This window comes from Eurosta solidaginis, chromosome 4 (genome assembly GCF_040869045.1).
Source record: "Eurosta solidaginis isolate ZX-2024a chromosome 4, ASM4086904v1, whole genome shotgun sequence".
NCBI lineage: Eukaryota > Metazoa > Arthropoda > Insecta > Diptera > Tephritidae > Eurosta > Eurosta solidaginis.
In genome coordinates, this window is record NC_090322.1 from 8,721,390 (window position 1) to 8,739,949 (window position 18,560).

Here is an 18,560-nt window from a genome sequence, read left to right on the forward strand (position 1 = left end):
TCAGCTCATCGGTAGACCTGTAAACGTTTCGAATACGACACAGGCGAGAATGATATCGTTCAACAAAATTCCTTAAACGTGATTTTCCGACACCTTTGAGGCATTTAAAGCTCTCCGGTGAACCCATGAGCTTTTTGGATAAATATAGATGGCGAAAATTTTAATAATTGTGATTTTCCTAAGATTTTGCTACTTTTTGAAGCATTCTAAGCTCTAACTGGCATATGCGCATTTCCAATACATGTGCGGGGAAGAAAAGTTTCAAGTGCTCTCTTAAATGTGATTGTTTTAAATATTCTAGTCTATCGAATTGCTAAACGAGACTTTGGAAGCTTTATTAGGCTTTTGAGCTTTTCAAAAGTTGGTTACGACTAAAATTACGCACATTCTAATCAGAGAAAAATTCACGCTAGAGATCTATAGGGCTATTTTAAAATGCTTATTCCATTGAGCTTTTCTGATTTAAAATTTCATAAATATTAGTTCGTAATTTTTGATTTTGCATCCTCATCGAATTATATCAAAAGCTGTTGTGTTTTGAACTTCATCTTAGTTGGCGACACAAATGTGGTGAGTCTAAATAATATATTGGGGTTTATTGTTAGTTTAAAGCTTTCACAGATGGAATCAGCTTATTGCGGCGACCTTTCAATCTACCAAGTGCCTTAAAGGCAGTGAAGGAATATTCATTGTGATTCAAAAAATAAGAGTACTTGAAGAAATGTTTAGTTCACAGTAACACCTGAGTTGTGTGCGAAGCTTAAATGTTCGTCCAAACTTGTTTTAGGGCAGTTTTTTTTATTATCCATGAGAGTTTTTTGTTCTGTAAGAATTAAGGCTTCTAACCAGGCATCATTGATTCCGTATTGTTCAGTAAATTTTTATATAATTTTTAGTTTAAGTTAGGACGTAGTGGTCGAAATGATGAAATGTGGAGCTTTTAAGAACAGAAGGGACTTCGACGCAGCCATGGAGCTTTTTATTAGAGTCTTTATATTTTATTTGTTGACGAGTGCGGATACTAAAAAAGTAAACTTAAAGATCACCTATAGATGTATATTTGAGGCTACCCCGGAGCTTTTAATTTACCTTAAATTATCACAATGCAAAATGTAGGAGCAGCGCGGCTTTAATCCCCTTGGAGCTTTTTCTACACTACACTACTAGAACAGTGATGAGCCCAAATATAAGTATGTCCATTAAAAAAATGCGGATGTGGTAAAAGCTTCGCTAAACCCGAAAAACTTTAGAATACCTATACAGTTTTAGACTAAATACGTTAGTTGGAAATAGAAAACAACAAAAACATCCTCACGCGCACACATATACAACTTTTCAGCGATTAAACCAGCAGCAACTAACCTTCTGGCTCAGAAGTTGAAGCGACTAAAATATTGTTCGAGGAAACGAAATTTGCTATCGTGTAAACGAGCTTTTTTAAAGACTGTGAGAAAGTTCAATAAAGCTTTAACACGCGTGTAATGGTTTGCTCATCTACTTAGTAAAAGCATCCAATATCCATAAATGAAAAGCTTTTTCTTATAGTGCTTTTACAAATATTTCATGCCATCAAATTTACTTTCTTTTCATTCAAACAAATCTGCAAATAACTTTCCCCAATTTCCTTAGTTGAAGGACATACCTAAATATTTATAACTTTTCCTAGTTTGGCGTGTGAAAAGTTTTTATAAAATGGTTTATGTATGATACTAAATGCACGTAAAATTTGGAAAAATATCAATAAACGATGTCAGATGTTTTGTTTTTCTGCTTTTATTGACGCCTGCCGTGTGTGTGTGTGTCTCATAAAACTCAACGGATACGCTTTAGGCGCCAAATTTAGAGAGTTTAACAGAATTTGTGGCAACCGGAAAGTGCTGATGACAAAAGTGGCCGCGGGTTATGGCAGCCTTAAATGTAGATATTGGCGATACGCATGGTCGCACAGGTGTCCGTTATATTTACTACATGCAGATGTATGACGACCAGAGATATTGCAGTTTACAAATTCGCAGAACATACACATTGACACACTGTTAGATTTTTAGAAATTTTCGCAAAACATATTTCAACAATTTTTATTTTGCATTTTTTCATTGCTATTTTTTTTTTTTTACAATTTGTGGCGGCTGTCATAAATTGGTTTGCGCGCGCAAAAACAAAAGCAAAAGCATAAAATGACCTGCAGTTGGCATTACCACAAAATGTCCGGTGTTGGCTCGTTTATTTCACGGCTGCTGAGCTCAACGGATATGGCATTGCACACAACGTCGCGCAAACGTTGGTAGCCGTTGGCTCACTAAGCTCCGCAGCTACTAAAACTGTCTGCTCCTCAGTGCATATCTTCACACTTCTAACAGGGAGTCGGAAGCAAGTTGCAGAATATGGTGTGCTGAGGTCGGTGATGTTGTGTTTAGATTCCTGCAGTGCATGTTTAGGCGATCGAATTTTTTCGGTTTATGGTTGTTGATAGATTCTGATATCTACTGTTTTTGTGAGAGCTTGCAGAGCTTTTTGTGTGTGGTACAATTTTTACTTAGTTTATCGACGAAATTGATATATAGTGTCAGTTAGTTGCTCTAACAACTGTATTTAGGTGTTTTAAGTACTTTATTTCGCGTGTGTAATTGATGTGGGTTGGGATGAACATGGTTGTGCCGCTGCTCGTGAGGAATCAGTTGGGCAGCAATGCTCAATTCTCGTTCTTACGGTCTCGTTCATGGGAAAAGAGAGCAATGCAGGTACATGATGCGGTATTCAGCACCTAGTGATGTCTCGGGTCTAACAGGAATACTGCTAAAGGGTTCACTTAGCTTCCGTTGCCGCAGTCGACTTCGCATGTACACTCGCATAAACGTGCCGCGAATCCTCTCAAGGGAAGGGTCCGCAACCCGCTTGGGTGAAGTCGTCATGAATGCAAAGTCTGACTTCACTGGTATACAGGAAATCTGATAAACGCGGAGAAGAATGATCAAATTAAACGCCTTTGCCGCAGCTCGAAATATGGTCCAGATCCAAAAAACACGAAATTTAATTGATAAGGGAGATCGGTGGTAAACGAATTAACAGTGTTTTGAATGTGCGCACTCTTCGAGGTTCAATTAAATACATGGATCATCAGTCTGTGATAGCCTATAAAGTTACATCCCTGCAGCGAAGAGTGCGCGCAGTGCAACAAGAAAAGTTTGTTGTTGAGAAGCTTCTATTGATTGCTTCACGGCTGCCACAATTATTCCCTGAAAGCAGTATTTGATCCCACACTACTACGCACCGCCGGTGCCATTTTTCGTTATAGAACGAAAAAGCTCAAGGTATTTTCATTCGAGAACGAAAAATGACAAACCGAATTTAACAAGGGATGGCGGTAAATCGTTCCAATATACGTCAGAAACTTATACCTCGAAACCTAACAACTGAACTAAAAAATTCTACTACCGTGGACTCAGTTTGCTTATTATCGCATTGACCTCGTTAACAGTTTGCATCTGTTGCGAAGGGCAGGCCGAGTTGCTCGTCACCGTCCCTCTTACTCGTCGCGCTCGCGATAAGTTGGGGAAAAACAGGCAGAGAAAAAGTTGATCTCCCTCTGTGCTCCCAATCGGCATCAATTTCCGCTAAAAACTAAGGGTTTCTGTACTGAGTTGGAGTTTTAAGGCCGGTTATTTAAGATAATTTTCCTTGTCCCTCCTCCGCGTTTTGGTGCTACGCAATCTTCTTCAGGGAGTCTCGAGGCCCATACCAAATAACAGAAAAATTAAAATACTGACTAATAATTACCGGCCATAAAGCTTCAACTCAGTTTATATGAACTGACATTTTGGCTTAATAAAACGGGAATAATGCCTTTTTTGCTTTGTTGTTGTTTTTGTTGTGTTAACAGTGCCTCGCTCCATTCAAAAGGTGAGACCATTCACAAATTGCCATTAAAGCCCTCTAACGGGATTTAAGAAACCTAGCAGTTTCAATAGGCTTGTACCATAGGGATGTTACTGTTACGAGGCGTAGGTTTCACATTACAATTAAATAGATGGTTGGTGTCATGTGGAGACACATCGCATGCAGGACATAAATTACATATGTATGTAGGGAGAAAATAAGAAATTAGAACGAACTGGGGTGAGAGTCCCCCTTGGTAATCTGCTTTCTTTTTCTGCAAGGGTTGGTTAGTGTCAACCGAGCGCGATCTAGCGAAGCTGTTTGCCGATTCTGTGTAGATAAGGTTTAGGTCCTCCTTATGCTTATCAAACGTCTGAGTAGGCAGGTGACGGATCTCATCATAGTGTTTACTGTGATATTTTATTATCCCTCTTGGAGACGGGGCTAGATCAAGTAGTTGGGTCTTATTTTACTGGATCCCGTCTATTTTTGAGTTTTTAATTAACCGGTTAATTTTTTTCTTTTCAAACAAGTTACATTGAATTTTAAATACTTTCCATCCACAAAACAAACACATGCGAACTTAATCACACACGCAGCTACAGTTCTACTAGCATCAATTTCATTACCAACACAGTTTTTCCTTTGCTACACGAAAGAAATCAAGGTCAAGCAAATGTTAAGTACAATGCCTTGATGACGGCAACTCTGAAAACCCACACAAAAACAAATCCCTAAAATCCTACACAACTTGAAAAGTTTTACGTTCAGCGGATTTAGTTTTAATTTAATGTTGCTAGGTTTGCTTCTTGATTTTGATGCTAGTTTTGTATGTTTCAGTTTGTATGTTTCAGTTTGTTTTTGCTTGTTTGTGTATGTGTGTCCGTTTGTAAATTTAATTGATTAACGCCACAAATTCACCTTGAACTTAACTTGACAAACTGGCCAAAATGAGGCAAAAATTCAGCACCCAACAGGCACCACCCGCCCACGTAAAAATCAACCAAGCGCGTAACTGCTATTTGTTTTAGAGCAATTGAAGAGGTGGAGTTGATTGAGAAGCAACAGCGTCGTAAATCATACATTTTCTAGCATAAGAAAACAAGTTGGAGCCAGAAAGTGCAAAACGAGCAAAAAGTAAGCTATGCATAAAAAAAAAATTAAGAAAAAATGAAAAATGAGCCAAAACATTGCAATGTGATTTGTCAAAATAAAGCAACGCAATAAATTGTGGCACGTGTGTATGCGAAAAAGTGCAAAAGGCTGCGTGTGGCACCACCAAAAAGCATGCGGCGGAAGTGCAAACAGCAGGAGCAGCAACTATTAGCTCAATGGCAACTTAAAAGTAAATAGTATGTCTTAAGTTAATGTTGCAAATGCAGTTTATATGTACGCACCAACTGCCGCAATTCAACAAATGCTGCACTTAGCTGGCTGCCAGCACGCGCATATTTACTTGCACACGGCCGTAAGTATGAGTTTGAGTTTTCAAACTCTATACGCTGCGTTGAATTGCTTGCGCGCTGCACATCCGCCATAAGCAGATGCTAGACCCGACGAGTGCAAAACTATTATTCTTATTGTAGCTATTTGCTGTTTGTTTGGTGAAAAGTTTTTTGCTAGCGCAGACTAGGAGCAATGGCATTTGCTAGCCAAATTTCGTGACTACTTACAGGTTGGGAGAAAGAAAGGAGGGACAGGCAGCAAAAGAGACGTGTTTTTTTTTTTTGTTTATTTAGTTTAACCAACGTTGAAAGGCCACAGTTATGCTGCTTAGTTTTCATTGAATTGTGTAGCAAAAGTTTTCATGAGCGCTTACACTATTGGGTTGTCGATTGCACAAGCAGCTTTGCAAGACGAGCCTTAGCTGACTGCACACAGCAGCCACACATTCATCTTTAAACAAAAAATAAACGTAAACAAATACTAAACTGTTATAAGATAATAATTCATAATACGCTTGCAAAGTTTTTCTGCATCAGCTCGCTCGCTCAGCTACGCGCGCTTGCAAAATTTCAACCAATAGATGCAAAACTTTCAATCCGCAAGAATTTTGCTTCCTTTCCTTGTAAGCTTAGCCAAGTAGTCAGGCAGTCAACTGCTTCAACTATTCTATACACAAAATCCACTTAGAATTTTGAAGAATCCCCCTTCATTGCAGAACTTTCATTTTAGCCACAGCATTGTCCATCGCTATTTGACGTTTAGGACTTTGGTATTTTCTTAGCCTTCTCACTTCGTTGCTTAGACTCGCCCGCCTTAAGCACTTAGGCGCGCTTCTGTTCTACAGTAAAATTTACTTAATTGTGTATTTCTTTATTTAGCGTTTGTTTTTATTTGTATTCCTTTAAACTAGGTTAAGCTTTTCACTACGACTCAATAGCAGCAAGTTCTTCACGAGTCATTTATTTTGTGTTTGCTCTCTCGTTGCTGCAATTTGGCACTCGTTGTTTTAGTCAAAACTTTATTTTCACGTGTAACATTTTAGCGCAAGAGTTCATCTAGTAATTGTGCGTTTTGAATATTATTTAAAAAATTCTTATTTTGCCTTCTTTAATTTGGGATTTTGAAGAGCTTTTAAACGTTTTTCAGTTCTAAGTATCGATGTGACAAACGTTTATAGAGAATATTCTTTAATTACCACAATCTTTTGTAACCGAATTTTGTAAAACAAGAACAACAACATATACGTTTTCAAATAAATAAATTTTGTGGATACAACACGAATGTGCATGCAAAAAAGTATGTGGGCATCGCATGGGTAAGGTTAAATTGAAGTCGCTGCCATTTAGGCACACATAGGCCTGTGTCAGAAGAGCCGTTGTGCTACCACACAAAATAAACCTTTACTTCTGCTTCTCAAACCTTCTCGTGGACCTGAATAACGGTAACAAGTCCATAATTGCGTACTACGCGACTTAAAGAGAACTCCCAGGCAGCGCTGTCTGGCACCACTTAAGGCAGGGAAGTTGTAAATGAGGTGATCCATAGTTTATTTCTTTCGTAATATTTAAAACTCCTACAGCATCGATGATAGAGCACTCCCAGTCTTGCTGCATGCCCACCAAAAAGGTAATGCCCACTTAGTACATATTTCCACAAGTGTGAAAATTGTATATCTACTTAGGGTGTAAATCTATTAAGATCTAATTTTAACCAGAATTGTTTTGATGTCCGACACTCTGACGTTTGTAACAATCTATCGTTGGCTTAACGATAGATGTACTTTTGGCACTAGCTTACATTAGGGTACACATAAACTTTATTTGTCAGGAAGTATCTGCTTTGTCGTGCTCTACCTAGTAAGTTCGCCTTCAATACAGTTTCCCTCAATGTTCCCGGGTTTATGTGACGTGCTTTTGCGCCATATACTGAAGAGGGTGAGAGACAAGGATTTGGTAGCTCGCCGAAAATTAAGATTTCCTTGCCAGTAATGTATTTTCCTACCCAAACCGCGACTTTCATAATAGCTGATGCTTCTGTGTGGAGGATACTACAATAATCAGGTACTCTGAAAGAAAGTTGGAGACCGTGGTCCTTTGAACCTCCTCCCCTCCTCCAATCTTACTGCTTAACTTAGAACCGTCGGCGTATATGGAAATTCTGGCGTCAGCAGGGAAGCACCGACCCGACAGTTTACCATACCAACAGTTGTGATCGCATAGTGTTCTGTCCTTCGGGGTAGAAACCTATAAATGTTTAGGTTGCTAGAATTTCCTATGGTTTTAGTTCTCTAACTGGACTCTCTTAAACGCAGGACTGTCGCTGGCACTGCTCGGTAACCTGCTAGATCTAAGGACAGGATATCAAGAGTAATCTGAAGAGCTTTCCTCTGCGTTGTCTTTAGAGCATTACTTATGCTGATCATACTTGATTTATGCACTTTCCTGGCATATATGTCGAATAGTTGCGGTAGAAATTCATGCTTATATTGGCAGTTAGTGCCCATTTTTCCAATGGCTCTTTTAGACATGTATAATGCAATGTATGGCGTTACTCTTGCAGTTCAGCTTTTTGTCCAGAAATAAGCCTGGGAATTTGGCATCTTTTTCAGAGGAGGAAGCCTCAAAGTCAAGGTGGGTTTCTAGCCGCATTATACCTTCTACCGTCGAGTACAAATCAATAGCTGGAATGTGTCCAGTGATCGTTGCATTATCACATCACCCCATACTCTCTCCATACTTCTCACGATTCGCATGCCATAAATCTAAAAAAACAAAAACTCATCGATGTGAAACATTCGTAAAATGTAATTTCTAGGTATGTATAAAGCTTTCCCATTGATAAGCGCCACACCACCGTTTGTCAGTATGTGGTAAACCACTCAAACGTTCAATGTATACACTCAGCTGTTATTATGAGTTTCCGTCGATAGAACTTTGCAAGCAATTCACCGATGGATTTAAACTGTCTGCACCGTATGATTGATCACTCCATAATACAATTTTGTAAAACAAATTTATAAGTGAGTCGGTTGCGTGAAAAGTTGTGCACTTATTTAATGCTGAATTGACGATTGTACTACCATCTTCATCTAGTAGCCCGACTATCACGGGAAAAACATGTTTAGCCCCTGGAACCTTGGGATCTGTGATGAAGTCCCCTCTCACCACTGGTTTGCGTTACCGCGGGATAATTATTAGCCCCTTAATCTGCTGGGTCCCTTTTTTTAACTTTACGCAACACGAAAATCGCCTGGGCGGTTAAGCGTCAATTAATGATGACGTGCGGTTTAGTTCTGCAGTATGAATTATATTATTCAGATAGGTGGACGGGTTCTCTGCAATCTTATTCAGTATCGAACGCTTCAAAGCGGCATATAGATAGCTCCTTTTCAAAATATTTTTGTAAATCGAAAAAAAGTTTATGCCAATTCTCCTTTCATAGGTTTTCTGGTAAGTTTGGCGTGTGGTGTGAATATGATCGGTAGTTCAGTTACCAGATCCGAAGGCGGAGTGATAAGATCCAAAGAGCTTGTTGGTGGTAGGAATCAGTTTTTCGCACAATGGAATCGTACAAAAACAGATCTCAAAAGTATTTTGTGCAAAAAATTAATTATTTGGAAGTAATAATAATTCGGTACTTTGAATCAACTGCAGCATATCCAGAACACTTTTCATTACCGCGCATTTATTCGTGCTCTCAATCCGCCACGTTCGTGCTGACTCATTGTCGCCAAATAAACACAATTGCAAAGTTTTTGTATCCGCTTGCAAATGAATTTCGCTTGACATTCCCACCGCATCCACATTAATGACAAAACTTGTCCTTACCTTCACCCGCTCTCTTGATTACCACACTTCACACGCTTACCGTAAATTGGTTAGCCGCCTGGTAACTATATGACCAGTCAATTTATTACTTGACTCGCATCTGTGTAATTTGCACTAATTTAATTATAAACATAATGACTGTTGTCGGACAGAAAAGTCTGTTATCGCAGTAGTTATTATTATACGAATTGTTCCTGCTAAATGCGCATATTTAGTTCGTTAGCGCTGATAGAGCCGGTGCTGGTTGGTGATGGTGGTGGTAGGCCGGCGGATGCGGCAATGGCTGTGTTGGCGCGCTTGTTGTATGTGTAATTGTCGTACCTAAAACAATTTGTTAAACATTTTGTTGTTGAGCAAATTTACAAAATTGCGTGCTCATAATTGGCTGTTGCCGCTACAATTGCCCGCCTTCTACAGCAGTTGTTTTCTTTGTTGTTGTATCAACATAGTTACAATTTTGTGAAGGAATGGCGCGTTTGCCTGGTAGCTCCCGCGTTTGATAGCAGCAAATACAAAAGCAGCACCGCACAATAATGCTGCAAAAACGTTTTGTAGCGCTTTCCGGCATTTGCCAGTGGTCAGCGGCGCCGAAGTCGTTTAAAAATCCAATGCTAGGAGTAAACTCAGCCGCTTATGATTTTATGCATATTTTTACTTTCGCCTTATTGCAGCTACAACACATTGCTGCACGCATTTAAACATGCCACACATATCCAAATTACATGAAAAAACTCATTAACAGCCGTATGCTTTGCACAAAATTTGTGCCTGTTTTGCAAACGACGTGTCGACGCGCTCATTGTCGTCTCATTTGTGCGCATTATTTTTTGCTGCTATAAGTGAGACTATTTGCAGTTTACTGAGTACTCGCACTGATTTGTGTGCGCATGGTTGCAATTTGTGCGATTTACGATTTGCAAAAAGCGCATGCAAACATCCAACCCAAACTCAACACCGACAGCAAGTTTGCGTGTCTTAAGCGCTTGTTATGTGATTTCAATTTTGTTTTATTTCCACAGCTACTTAGTCAATTTTCTGCACACGCGAATTGTCCCTCACTTCGCCATTTAACTTAAGCGTCCACAGTAAATTGGGTTTAGTGTGTACGCGCGTGTAATTTGTTGCCGCCGATGTGCGATTGTTGATTAGTTACCGATCGTTGCATGCTACAATTGTTACTCGTGCTGTTGCTGTCAAGGTAAATCTAATCAGAGATATAGATAAATGAACACACATTTGAATGTGTTTATTTTGGCATAGAGTGTACGCGTGCGGCTGAACACTCAGCAAGACGGTTTCAGCAGTGATACTCGGCAGGTGTTGGCGGTATTATTACCCTTGACCTGCTCGTCCTACATTTGAGACTAATTCAAAAAGCGTTTTTTTTTTATGTGACTCACACACGCAAATAAGGTGTTAGAATGATGAATATGAAAACGCTACAGAGGAAGGAGAAATGTAGGAAGTGTGTGGAAAGATTTATGACAAGGCGGTGATACTGCTTATAAAACTAAAAACGACAATTTTGTTATCTTCACAATAAAGTACAAATTTCGCATTCTTGCCCCATAATTAAAAACTACTTAGAAATTATTCTCCCTATTTTTTTACGCTACGCTTTCCTAGTCTAATACCATAAGAAAAAAAAGTAATCAGATATTTGGAGCAGCATTCCGCCCCACAGTCACTGGCGGTTGTAAAGCTCCTCGCTGGTCTTTTTTTAACTCATAGCTAGGATGCTGTTATTTCCGTGCTGGTTTATAGCTGACTCTAATAACATGGATTGCGGCCACCGTGGTGTGATGGTAGAGTGCTCCGCCTACCACACCATATGCCCTGGGTTCGCACCCCGGGCAAAGCAACATCAAAATTTTAGAAATAAGGTTTTTCAATTAGAAGAAAATTTGTCTAAGCGGGGTCGCCCCTCGGCAGTGTTTGGCAAGCGCTCCGGCTGTATTTCTGCCATGAAAAGCTCTCAGTGAAAACTCATCTGCCTTGCAGATGCCGTTCGGAGTCGGCATAAAACATGTAGGTCCCGTTCGGCCAATTTGTAGGGAAAATCAAGAGGAGCACGACGCAAATTGGAAGAGAAGCTCGGCCTTAGATCTATTCGGAGGTTATCGCGCCTTACATTTATTTATTTATTTTAATAACATGGTAGTTTTTGGAAACTAGGTGCGACACACATACATACATTCTTACAGCAATTTCATTCTGCGATATTTGCCAAACGCACATTAACAAAGATCATAAAAGCACGCTTGAGACCTATAGATTGAGTTAACAGATCAAATAAGTACGAAAAGGGACTATTAGAGGTAAGATAACCTTACAAAACGTGCTCTTTGAGTCCATTACACACTTTCTAAGCTTCGAAAGAGATCTCGAGGTCATAATAGAGATGTGGGGTTGGCGCAACAATGCAGAAATAACATAAGATACAAGTATGCAAGTTTCAAACTACCGGACGGAGTAGGCCCTGCTGCACACTGTCCGTGCCTGTAAAATGCAGATTCTACGAGTTTTCAGGTCACTGAAGTGTCATTCAGGCGGAAATTGTACCCGTAGCGAATACAGCAGAAATAATGGAGGAAGAGTGCTGAAATGCAGTCCCGTCAATAAAGATAGGTGCAATTTAAGGCAGTCATCTCACATTCGTCCTTATCGAGAAGTGTCGTTGACTTCAAACAAGTATTAGACAAAATTTGCTCAGGGAGGTAGAAGGTAAAGTTAAAGTCGAAGAATTTCGTAGCACTCGGTATACATGTGTTAGGCGTCCCCATCCGTTTGAGAGAGGTAAAAAGGGAGCATGATCAAGCAAGCAAGAAAGGCATGCGTTGCAGCGCAATTCTGCCAAATATCTAAGACCTTGTGCAAGGTTTACGATATAAGACTAAGAGGACACGAGACACCTGATCAGCATACTACCAGGACACTTCCTTCAGGAATCACATGCTGGTAAATTAGGGCGCATCAGTGACAGCAGATGCAGGAAGTGCGGACTGCAGAAGGAAACGATTAAACTCGTTCTGTGGAAGGGTGTTGCGATCGCGAGATCAAGGTGCTGACTAAAGCAACCCAGCAAACTTCTAATATTTGTCAAAAGGAGTATTGCATTCAATCCAAGTACTTAAAATTGTTTTACCGCGAACTCATGAAGTAAGTTCTGTTAGCACTATGAACACTTTCAGTCTATGTGAGGTCCTCATTGTCCGGCCAGTTCAACCTAACCTAAGCATATATACAGCTGTTTTGCTTATTTCGTAACGCAATTTTTTTCTATATATATAAATATATTTGCATTGTACTTTTTTCTTTTTATATCCTCTATTTGTGTGATACTTCGCGCTCGTGCTTTCCTCATGGGTAAAATATTATAAATACACTTACCTGTTCTATTGTTTTTTACTCACTCACACTCAACTCATTGTAATTTACTTAGTTTCAAACAATTATTCTACTAATTAAGAATTATTCACTTGGTTTCACTTATAATACTAGCTATTTAGGTAAACGTTACCACAAACCCTTTCAATATTCCACTTCTGAATTTTTTGATTTTTTATATCTCGCTATTTGCTCGTCCAAACTCATTCTGGCTGCATCCTTTTCACGTTGTACAAATATTCCTTTAAAGAGAACAAATTATCAAACAAAAACACAATGTAATACAAACATTTTACTTACTCATTTATTCAGCCATTCTTTGTATTGTTACCACATTAACATTCCACAAATGCCCAGGCGAATGAAGAACTGTTTACAGAGCCAGTTATGCTTGGTTAAGATATTTAAGTAATTTCTGTAATTGCTACAGTTAATAGCACAAGCAATGTATACAAAATCGTTTTAATACGCCTGCTTAACTTTCAGTCTATTTGTACAATGTTGCTGGAGTTGTTATTGCCGTATATGTAGTGTTCACACGTGAATGACTTAAATAGCAGTTAAAAGATTTACAGATATGTCAACACATTATTATTGTCATCATCAAGCTTATAATAACGTATGCAGGAAAGCAGGTACATATGTATGTAGTATGATGCCTATATTTTCACGTACTAGACCCTGTTTTGTTCGCAATGCAGCCTACCATTTATCGCATAACAAATAATTGTGCTGATGATGTTACCGCTGCTACTGTTGCTGAGGGTGCCAGTGCGGTGGGCGTTTTTGTTGTTCACTGCGTGTTAAGTTGCGAACAATTAAATTCGTATTAAAGTGCGCAATTGTTATTTCCAACAACAGTATTAAACGGAAAACCAAATCCAACGGAAAATGTATCGTTTAGCAGTTTGTGTGGCAAGCAATAGCTTGGTAATTTGCTAATATGACGCGTCGGCATGTGGCATGCGGCAGCAATTAACCACACGCGGTGGTAATACAAACGCATAAAACCCAACACATAGCTAGGAAATATGCACATAAGTATTTCCCACATATGTAGAAATAAGCACACAACAGTTATGCTGCTGAACGTAAGCATGGACATACTTAATTTTGCACCAGAATTTTTGTAACTTCACTCTTATCATTGTTATGTTAATAATAATGAGCTTAAAGGCCGTATATTACTGTAAATTTGTTTCAATGTATTGTTGTATGTGAACGCTATTTTGACCTTTTCTTTGTCATATAAATCCGATCTCTTGATCCTCGCTGCTATTCTTGGGACATAAGTTATCGCTTTGTATATTTGGTTATTTGCTTCTTCGGGTTTACGTTCATTACGTGCTCTGGTATAGAAATTTCGGACCAGTTTATTGACCAAGCTACTTGGAAACTCATTTTCCTCTAAAGTTTTTTTTATGATCGTGATATTCTTCTTGTGGTACATTCTGTTGCTTATTGTAAGTACCCATCTTATGAAGCTTTTGGCGGTATTTATTATTGTACTTTTTTCGTGTTTTGAATAATAGTTAATTAGTCTTCCCGAAGCTGTGGGTTTTCTGTACCAGTCAATATATAATTTGTTGTTTCTCCTATTGATTAACGTGTCCAAGTACGGTAGTTGACAATCAACCTCTATTGTAAATTTAATGCTTCTGCTGTAGCTGTTGAGTTCAGTGAGAACGTTTTCAATTTCTTCAGTTTTAACAATGGCAAATAAGTCATCTACATACATTGTAAGTAGGCGTGGTTTGCTAGTAGTTTCATTTTCGAATCTTGTTAGCATCTCCTCCATGACAATGTCAGCTATGGCTGGGGAGGCTGGTGAGCCCATGGGCATTCCTGTACGTTGTTCGTATATTTTTTCATTGTATTTAAAATATCGATTCTCTTTTATGCAAAATTTCACCATTGTGATAAATAGTTCCCTAGTTAAGGATGTATATTCTTTTATGTTTTCCCACTTTGCGGATATGATTTCAATGGCTAAATCAACCGGAATGCTTAGGAACAAGGAGACTACGTCCAAGGAAACAAGGCTTTCGTCATCATAAATATATGTGCCATTGACCTTACTTTTAAATTCTGTTGAGTCATCGACATTATATTTAGAAGAACAAGTGATGTTTTTGAGTATTCTCACGACATATTTACAGAGATTGTATGACGGGGAGTCGATAGATAAACAAATAGATCGGAGTGGTATACCTTCTTTATGAATTTTTGGTAATCCATAGATTCTGGGAGTAATAGCATTTTTACACAGTAGGTTGTTCTTTTCTTGGATATCTATGGCACCGCTGTTGAACATCCTTTGAACAATCTCATTGTTTTTGTCTTGTAGCTTGTTCGTCGGATCGCGTTTTAAAACTCTGTAGGTAGAGATGTCGTTCACCAGTGTCTCAATCTTTGCATCGTATTCGTTTTTGTCTATCACCACTGTAGCGTTGCCCTTGTCGGCATTGAGTACAAGTAATTGTTTGTTGTGTTTGAGGAACCGTTTTGTCTCTTCCAGTATTTTGCGTGTGAATTTGTCTCATGTGGAAATCGTATTGTTCTTTAGATGGGCGTGTATATGTGTCGTGAAGTTGTTTCTTGCCACTTCTTGTGAGTCCTTATCTTTCGCCGTTTGTATAATGTTTTCCCCGTCTGCTATAAACTTAAATAGAGGAAATTTCTTGTTTTCGGTCGAGAGGGCATATTTACGGCCCAGCGATAGCAGCCATTGTATATCATGTGGTATTTCAGTTTGTGTGGTATTTCGGAACCATTGTGGTACCACCCTAATATTGAGTTTTTCCTTCTCTTGTTGTCTTAGTTTTTCGTACTTTTTTGTTTGTCTCTGTTTAATATTGCTTGTGAGGTTGTCCAACAGTATATTTTCACTTTCGTAGAATTTGGTTGAATGGTGAGAATTAAGAGTGTGATCGATTTCTGTTCTCAGTCTATTTGCCTCCCTTCTGTTTTGTCTTAGGAGGTCATGTTTGATACATATTATCATATTTAAAAGCTTCGTCTACACTTGATTAATGAATGTGAACTTTGTTTGTGTACTTACGTGTAATTCTGCAATTATTGGTGTTGTTTTTTATGATGTAAATAATATCTTTTGTTGCATCTCTTAAACAATTTGGTGTTATTCAACTTCATTTGCACCTCTCCAAAAATTCACTCTTATCATGCTTCTGCCGCTAATTAGGTTTATGCTGTCCACAAGTAGTGTGCGAAAAATTCTAGCGCACCACAATTTCCTCTTCTAATTGAAAAATAAAAAATACAAATTAATAAAAATATGCAGCCTTAGTACAGGAAATGAAAATGAATGAATCAACAAATTGTGAATGATAAAGAAAAGACGTTAAAGAAGCTAGCAGCGCTGATAAACTGAAATTATAAATAATTCAATTTAAGCGCGCGTTGCACAGAGCTTCTTCCTCTTTTGCTTTCGAAGCAGCTCCTTCCACGTGCGCAAAGTAGCTGCAAGCGTAATGGGTAAAAGTTTGTGCCTGTGGCTAGGCGCGCATCACATACACATGTATATATATATATATATTACTTTCATTTAGCATTGTTTATGTTTCAATGATTTTTCACTCCTGTGCTATGCATCCCTAAAAAAATTAAGTGCAGCTGCTTTTTCTGCTGTTTGTTGAAGTGGCAGCAGGGTAACGACAAATCTACTTAAGTCTACGCTCTTAGCTGATCCACGGCGTCATAGAAATTGTACATAACATATACAAGGACGTTAATAATGCCAGTGGCATCGTCAAGGCAGCAAATAAGCAAGGCCGTGCTTGCCTTTTCTTCACTATATTTGTGACTGTTTTGCATTTTTAAGGTCTTTATCAGATGTTCAATGTTATTTTCGCCAACGTGTTGTTGCAAGTCTCTCTGATATATAGCTGCAACACTCCTCTGTTGCACTTTCCACACTCAAATGGAATTATTATTATTACTGTAAGTACCTTGATATTAAAATTACGCGTTCGCACATTTCTAGTAACAACAATTGCTTTTATATTTTCAACATAATAACTGCAGCACTGAGACAATGGCGCCACCAAAAGTTCACCTGCAGACTGCGCAAGTGAGAAGCATATATGTATGTGAAACTACGCTGTATTCTTTACGCGTGGATGGCGCTAAGCTCTCAATTACTCTAGATTGGCTTTTGTTTGCGCAAAGACCTTGGCATATGCGTATTTGCACATTGTCATAGCTGCAAGTGCTGCTATTATAGTTTTTGTTGCTTGTAAATTGTTTAAAAGCACGGGGCCTGACAACATCAAATGAAGCGGCTAATGGAGTATTTGAGCGGAAATTTCTTCGAAAGATTTACAGACCCCTACGCGTTGGCGACGGCGAGTACCGAAGAAGATTTAATGATGACCAACATTGACACCAACGCAACAGCGAATTAAAACACAGCAGCTACGCTGGCTCAAAGATGATGCTTCGGCTAAGAAAGTATTTTTATCTGAACGCGCATTTGGAAACACAAGAAGAGGGCGGCTCCTGCTCCGCTGGAAGGACCAGATGGAAAACGTTTTAAATTCCCTTGGTGTGACAAATTGGCGCCAGTTAGCCCAGCAAAGAAGCGACTGGTGCGCTTTTTTTGGACTGCCACAACCGTTTGAACGGTTAAGCGCCATGACGCTTTTTTGATGCAATAATAATAATTAAAATAGATTTTCACTAAAAGATTCTTACTACAAATTGCTCGAACTCAAAGAGCTAAGGAAGGTTTATTTAGAAAGATCTAAACACAACTGTGTGTGCCTGAAGTGACTATGCTTCTTTCTGTCCAACGCAATGCGCAATGACTCAGCATTTTTTATTCCTCTAGATTAAAAGCATAATCTTAATTACATAAGCGTGAACATAAGTCAGATTAATGCCACTTATGCAGCGCAAGAATTTTATAGCTTTATCGGCTTACAGGTCACTGGCTTGCCCTTGACGCGCTACACAATAATTTGTCTTTTCGCAACGCAATTCATAGCACATGCATTAAAATCACAGCTGCATGCCCACTTGCAATAATATTCGACATGACTGTCGTTTATTTTCGTTGCACCTGAAATTATAATTCGAAGTAAAACAAGCGCATTATTGCTTGTTGCACTTGCACTGCCTTTTACAGGTGTTATTTTGTACTCAATCAACTTGGCAGCACTGACCAATCTGTTGCCGTCAAATCAGATACGCCTTTGTGTCTGCCACGCCTACTACTCCGCCTTTTTAATGCTGCCGCTGTAGCGCTGCGCAAACATTATATTTTTAAAAGAAGAACGAAACAAAGTAAATAAAAAAATACAAGAGATAGATAATTTTCAAAAGCAGCAAAATATCGACACATATTACGGCATAGCACAGTAGCTAAAGCAATAATCAGCCGACTACAACAAGTATCTAATAATGCAATAAAATACAATAGTTAACAGTAGCTGCTGTTGAACATAGCAGCCAGCAGCAAATAGCAATATATTGCTAGTGCAAATATACAAAAACAAAGATTTTTTTATTGCTTTTGCCAGATTGCTTTTCTTGTTGGTATTTGATTTATGTTCAACTGGCCTGGGGTCACTTAAATTCGTGTATGTTCGTGTACGCATTGAATGCAGTCTGCACTGAGGCAGTGAATGTGTTAAGCAGCGAGGCGTGCAAAAACAAAAAAAATCGTTACAATGAGTGCAACAGGCATGGATACAGACCACAACACTTGCAATGGCAACCAGTTAGCACCGTTACTTGTGCTCATCACAGACTGGCCGGCAAACCAGTTGCTGCGTGCAACTAGAAAAAGTACGAATTTTTGAGAGGTGTATGCATTAAATGAATATTTTACTTTGCTGATTCCAACAATGACGGCACAACCACACTTGCACGTCATGCTGTTGCTTAACTGATACAACAACAACAACATGCTGTTGCTTATATGTATGTGCAGTTTATTGCCTGCAATTTTTTGGTTATAGATATAATTGTTTTGTTTTTTAAGTGTTTTTCTTATAACCCCAA

The 18,560-nt window shown here is 38.8% G+C and overlaps 1 protein-coding gene across 21 annotated transcripts in view; it reads left to right on the forward strand.

Moving 5' to 3' along the window:
* Positions 1-18,560, forward strand: part of Hers (Histone gene-specific Epigenetic Repressor in late S phase) — a 545,891-nt gene that overhangs the window by 279,784 nt on the left and 247,547 nt on the right. The gene's annotated exons all lie outside the window — the stretch shown is intronic.